This window comes from Tupaia chinensis, unplaced genomic scaffold (assembly GCF_000334495.1).
Source record: "Tupaia chinensis unplaced genomic scaffold, TupChi_1.0 Scaffold000671_2, whole genome shotgun sequence".
In the NCBI taxonomy this organism is placed as follows: domain Eukaryota; kingdom Metazoa; phylum Chordata; class Mammalia; order Scandentia; family Tupaiidae; genus Tupaia; species Tupaia belangeri.
In genome coordinates, this window is record NW_006160194.1 from 2,306,388 (window position 1) to 2,311,787 (window position 5,400).

Sequence of the window (5,400 nt, forward strand, 5' to 3'; positions counted from 1 at the left end):
GCCGCATCCCGCCAGCGCAGGGCCCGGGCAGTTCCGCGAGCCCTGACAGGGCGCGCACGTCTCCTGAGCGGCTTCCCGCCGGGGCTGTGCTTCCCGGCCCCGGATGCTGTGCGGGCAGGGGCCGGGGGCAGCTTGCAGCAGCGCTTGGGGGCAGTTCGAGGGCTCTCCGGCCCCTCTGGCACGTCAGGGCAGTTGCCCCAGTTCCTGAACTCCTGCAGAGGCTCTCAGCACATCAGCCTCCTTGTGCCAGAGAGCGGTGGCAGGAACTGCTGCACCCCGGGGGCACTTGGGCCTTAGTCTCCTCCCCGGCCAGGCCTTTCCTAGCGTGGGTTGCCGCTTCCCACAGTGCACTGGGCCTCCCCTCCGGGGATGGGGACAGTGCAGACGCCATTAGGTGGCTGTGCCCTCCGTGTGTCCCTGGTGGAGTGCAAGCCGAGCCGGCTCTCCCAGGCCCCCTGGCTGCATGGTTTGGCATGGCCATGCAGTGACAGCCCAGGCTGTGAGCACCGCCGCTCTGCAGAGCCGGGTAAGGGGTGTACCTATCTCCCTGGTCAGTTTCCTTTCCAGCCGTTTTCAGCCTTGAGAACATCTTCAAGTTCACATCCGAGGAAGTGCCCGTGCAGGATGCGGCTGAGGACTGGCCAAAGCTGGACGTTTCCTTGGGCATGAGCGGAGAAGAGAAGCCTATGCACCCGTGGTGGGGCTTCAGTGGGACCTCTCCCCTGGCAGCCCTGCCTTTGCCCTTTGGCGCACGTGGTGCATCAGGCTTACCTCCATAGAGACCCCATCTCTTGTCCAGACCCTGCCTCTCCTCCCTGAGCCCTGTTCAGGGCCTCCCTCCTTCCCTGGATGCAGCACCACCCACCTCGGGATGAGTGCTGGGGAGGGCAGAAGGGACTGACGGGCCTGGGCAGTGGTCAGGGCCTTGTACCTCAGCCATGGGGTTCTAGAAAACAAACCCTGAGTAGAGAGGCCCCTGGTGCTCCGGGCCGTTGGTGGCTCCCGGCCGTTGGTGGCTCCCAGGGTCCTGGGCTGCAGCTTGAGGCCCAAGATCGCAGACAGTGCTTTGCAGGCGGCCGTTTGCTAAGGACACACTTGCAGCTGCCATCGGAAAAGAAGCTCTCACTCCTCGGCGGCTTGCAGGGTCGTGGGTGAGGGCTGCAACCTGCTGGCCCAGGGCTCTGGGGACGGCAGTGAGGTTGGTGTGGGCAGGTGCCCTCCACGGAGCAGGTGTCCAGGTGGCTGGGAAGGAGTCCGGGCTGCATGTGGTGGCTGTGGGTGTGTCTGAGGCCCTTCTGGACTCTGCCCAGGGAACACTCCACAGGACCCTGGGGACCTGCAGGCCAAGGCCTGGACCTAGGTGGGCAACACGCCCTTCATACGTGCTGCTCCTGGAGAGAAGCAAGAGGACAGCCTGCTGGCCAGGCAGGGGCGAGGAGCGGCAGTGCTGACGTCCCGGGACATCCAGCCCACAGTGCAAGTCTCAGGGCCATGTGGAGGCCTGGACACTGGGACCCAGCAGGGCTGGGCACGTGCCAGGCCAGGCATACCTTTGGGCTAGAGCGAAATGAGGCTGGCCTGCTCTGAAGCACTGGGGCGTGCCAGGCTGCGCCCCCAGCCTGTCTTCTCCAGAACACAAGTACCATGGCCACCTCGCGATGCCTCTGGAGTGGGTCCCACTCCTTGTTCTCGGCAGACGTCACTTGGCTGGTAACGCAGCATGAGCAGAGGGGCTCCTGAGAGCTGTTTTCACGCTGAGGGCACCCCTGGGCCCTTGCTGGGATGAGCTGGGGGGGGGTGGCTGGGTGCCCCTTGTCCGGCACCCACCCCATAAGAGAAGTGTTTGTGGCAGCCAAGGGGAAAGGGGGGCAGAGTGTCCTGTGGGCAGGGCGGAGGGTGGGGCAACTAGCATACAGGTGAGGTAGGTCAGGTAGGGGTGTGGGCACCTGGCCATAGGAGGGGCTCACACACGTGTCAAGGCCCCAGGAGGACGCCCTGAAGCCCGGAGCAGATCAAGGCAGGGAGCAGCCAGGCCACAGCAGCAAGGACACCAGACACCCTCACTGTGGGTGCTGCCCGTCCCAGAGGACCTGCAGGCTCAGGACGCAGAGATCTCCCAAGGAGAGGCATCAGGGAGACCTCTGTGCAGTCCGGCCCCTGGCCATGCTGTGCTGGCACATCACTGAGGACGCGGAGGAGAGGGAATGAGGAGGCATCTGGGAAGGGAATGGAGACCCTGTCCAGCTGATGGGCTCGTCTTCTCAGACCCTCCGGAGACCAGGGCCACCGTGAGGACCACTGGAGGAGCTGCCCCCACCAGCAGCTTCCCTCTGCACCACTGCAGTGCGGATCCAGACCAAGGTGAGTGGCTGCCAGGGAGGGGCCTCGTGCCACCTGCACAGCAGGGCCACTGGGAGTTGAGGCTCGGAGGGCCCCAGAGCTGGGGGAGGAGCTGCAGGAAGCAGCAGGCAAGGCCTTGACTGGAGTGTGGAGGGGTGGGGTTCCACAGGAGGCTCCTGCAGGGTCACCCCACTTCTCTGAGCTTCCTGCCCTCTGCGTTTGGGGAGGCACCGAGGCGTGCCGTCTTCCTGCAGCCGGCTCCTGGGGGTGGCTCTCTTGCCCACCGTGTCCGCGGCTGGAGGACGGAGGTGGCCGAGCAGCTGCCTTGGCTTCCTGCTTGGCCTGGGCCCTACCCGAGCACGTGCCTCCCCGACTCACTGCACAGGGAGTGGGAGTGGCACGCACGGTGTCCATGCGGGACCCGCTATCCTGTCTCATGTTCTGCCGACAACACATGTGCTCACCAGAGGGGGGCACCCCAGTGGTGCATTCGTGCCCGGTGTGTTTCAAGCTGCCAGGGCCAGGATTTGAAACAGTTGGCCATATGAGCTCTGGCTTCCTGTGCACAGCACTTAACCCCTGTGCTGCAGGCCGGCTGGGACTGTTCTCGAAGTGGTGTCACCAGCGTGGCCGTGGCCAGGGCTGTGCTCCCTGTGGCAGGAAGGGAGGGCATCTGAGCACAGCTGGGGCAGTGGCCGGTCAGGGTCAGCCAGGTGGTGTGGTACCCTGGGACATGACCTCTGGGGAGGGGGGTCCCTCGGCCAGGGGCAGCTGGGACCTGGCTCTGTGCAAGTGAGTGCAGGGCACCAGCTGGTGCGGACACTGCGGGGGCCATGGGCAGCCTCCACGAGGGCATGGACACTACGTGGGGCAGAGACCCAGCTGAGGGGGCACGGGCAGGTCTGTAGTCCTGTGGGAGCTGGGCGGCTCCCCGCTGCAGGAGGGCTCCAGCAGGCACTGGCATCTCGTGGGCTGCGCCCTTCTCCGGCCCTTGCTCTGGAACCCCACAATGAAGGAGAGGGCCGAGGGACGGGCCAGGCAGCTATGGCGGTACCAGCCCTGCCCCTGCTTTCTGCCATCAGCTCCCAGGGATGCCCAGCAGCAGGCAGGGGAGGCCAGTCCCCTGCAGACTGCTCCTGCCAAGCCCCTTTGGGGGCAGGCAGCACACCGCAGGGCCCAGGAAGGAGGCGCTCGCTGGGCATGGCCTGAAACTGGCCCTCTACAGCAGCAGCACTCGCTCCGGCGGGGGCCCTGCCCTGTGCCTCCTGCCGGTTTGTCCTATGAGAAGTCAGATGTGTGGTTGTGCTGTCACCCAGCCCCAGCCAGCTCCCAGGGCCCAGCCCGGCAGTGCGCCCTTCCTGCACCCTGGCCCAGATCAGGACTGGTCAGGGCAGGAGGCTGTGTCCTTCCACAGGGCCAGTCCCCATGGAAGGTTTCTGGTGCTGCCGACCCCGGGCAGGGTGCCTGGTGAGGGACCCTGACGGCCCAGGTGTTACTGGGAGCTGGGGAGGCTGTCCTGCCTGTGCCACCCCTGGGACCCCCGTGGGAGGCTTGGGAAGGAGGCACGGGAGCGAGGCACCCACTGGCTTGGTCCTGCTGTGCCTGCAGCTGCCAGGCTGTGCCTTTCTTGTGACCAGGAGTGCCCTTTCCTAGTTACCTGCTGACAAAGCCATGCTCTTCCAAGGGCAGGCCAGGCTGTCTGTAAAGCCGTGTTCCTGCCGGCTCACTGGCCCCGTGGGGACTGATGCCTGAGATCCTGTGCATGGGGGAGGCCGGGTGCTGGGTGGAGCGGAGGTCGGCCCAGGCCCGGCTACACCAGTTGTCCAGTGTCCTGTGTACAGCAGGGGCAGTGCAGTGATAGTTGCTGTCCCGAGAAGGGGCGATGTGGCCCTTGGTCACATGTGGCTCTGAGACACCAAATGAAAGGAACATCTCTGGTGGGTTCTGCCCTGATCTCTGTCTCAGCTAGCAGAGGGCAGAGCTGGGAACTGCTTTTGTCACAAGTCGTCCTGGGGCGCTGTCCAGGGCCCTTGCGGGTGGAGACGGAGCTATGCCATGGTCCTGACCTGTGGCCCTCACAGTTTCCACCCTTGCTGCCCAGACCCCCTGGACCAGGAGCTGGTGGCCTGCTCGACAGGTCGGTCGTAAGAATGAGTCCAAGACTGAGTCCATCGAGCCCCAGCTCAGCAGACGGTACCCGGGCTACCCAGCCAAGCCCCAGCCAGCACAGGACCCCTCTGCTCCCTCCCGCTCCACCCCCAGCGCTGCAGTGCCTGGTCCTGAGGGCCACCCCTACCCAAGGCCAGCACCAGCCCAGCCTCAAGCAGCCTGAGGAACCAGCAGATGGCATAATGGTTACGTCGCTGGACTCCCACATAGTCGACCGTGGTTCAAGGCCTGGACCCGGCGGCTTAACACCCAGGCTAGGTGAGTGTGTGTGTGCGCTGCACTCCCAAGAGGCCATGGGGGGTGGTGTTTCTCTCTCTCCAGCAAGCGCACGCACCCTATGGCAAAATCTCTCACCAAAACCAAAACCGAAACCAAGCAGCCTGAAGAGGCTGAGCTGAGCAGCTGTCCAGGTGGCTGGGAGGTGCCAGCCACACTAGCCAGGGGCTCCCGGGTGCCCTCAGCTCCTTACTGAACGGGAAAAGGGAGCCCAGATGGGGCAGCCTTCCTCACGACAGGACCGGAGGGCCCATCCCTGGCCTCACAGAAGAGCAGGTTGGAAGGCCTCCAGGACAGAGCAGGAGGGGATGGAGGGCAGAGGACTCCCGGGCCCTAAGACGGAGCCAGGCTGCGGGACAGACAGCTCAGCTCCTGACGCCTGGCCCCTGGAGGGTGCCCCCTTTCTGGAATGCTCCCCGCAGCCCAGCTCTCGCACACGGAAGGCACACGGGCCGTCGGCAGAGAGCAGTGCTGTCCCATAAGGAGGGGGGCTGTGAGAGGATCCAGCAGAAACTGCTTCAAAGAGGCCAGGACTGGGCCAGCCTGACACGGTGGTTGAAGCAGCTGGATCCCACAGGGCTGAGTAGGACCCGCGGCCTGAGAAACACACTAGGC

General features: G+C 65.1%; 1 long non-coding RNA gene across 1 annotated transcript; it reads left to right on the plus strand.

Annotated features, from left to right (window-relative positions):
• The first annotated feature begins 64 nt into the window (after window positions 1–64).
• Window positions 65–4,741, plus strand: LOC114009959 (uncharacterized). Its single transcript, XR_003551356.1, has 3 exons — window positions 65–1,710; window positions 2,266–2,361; window positions 4,442–4,741. It is a non-coding gene; the product is annotated as an uncharacterized LOC114009959 (long non-coding RNA).
• The last annotated feature ends 659 nt before the right edge of the window (window positions 4,742–5,400 follow it).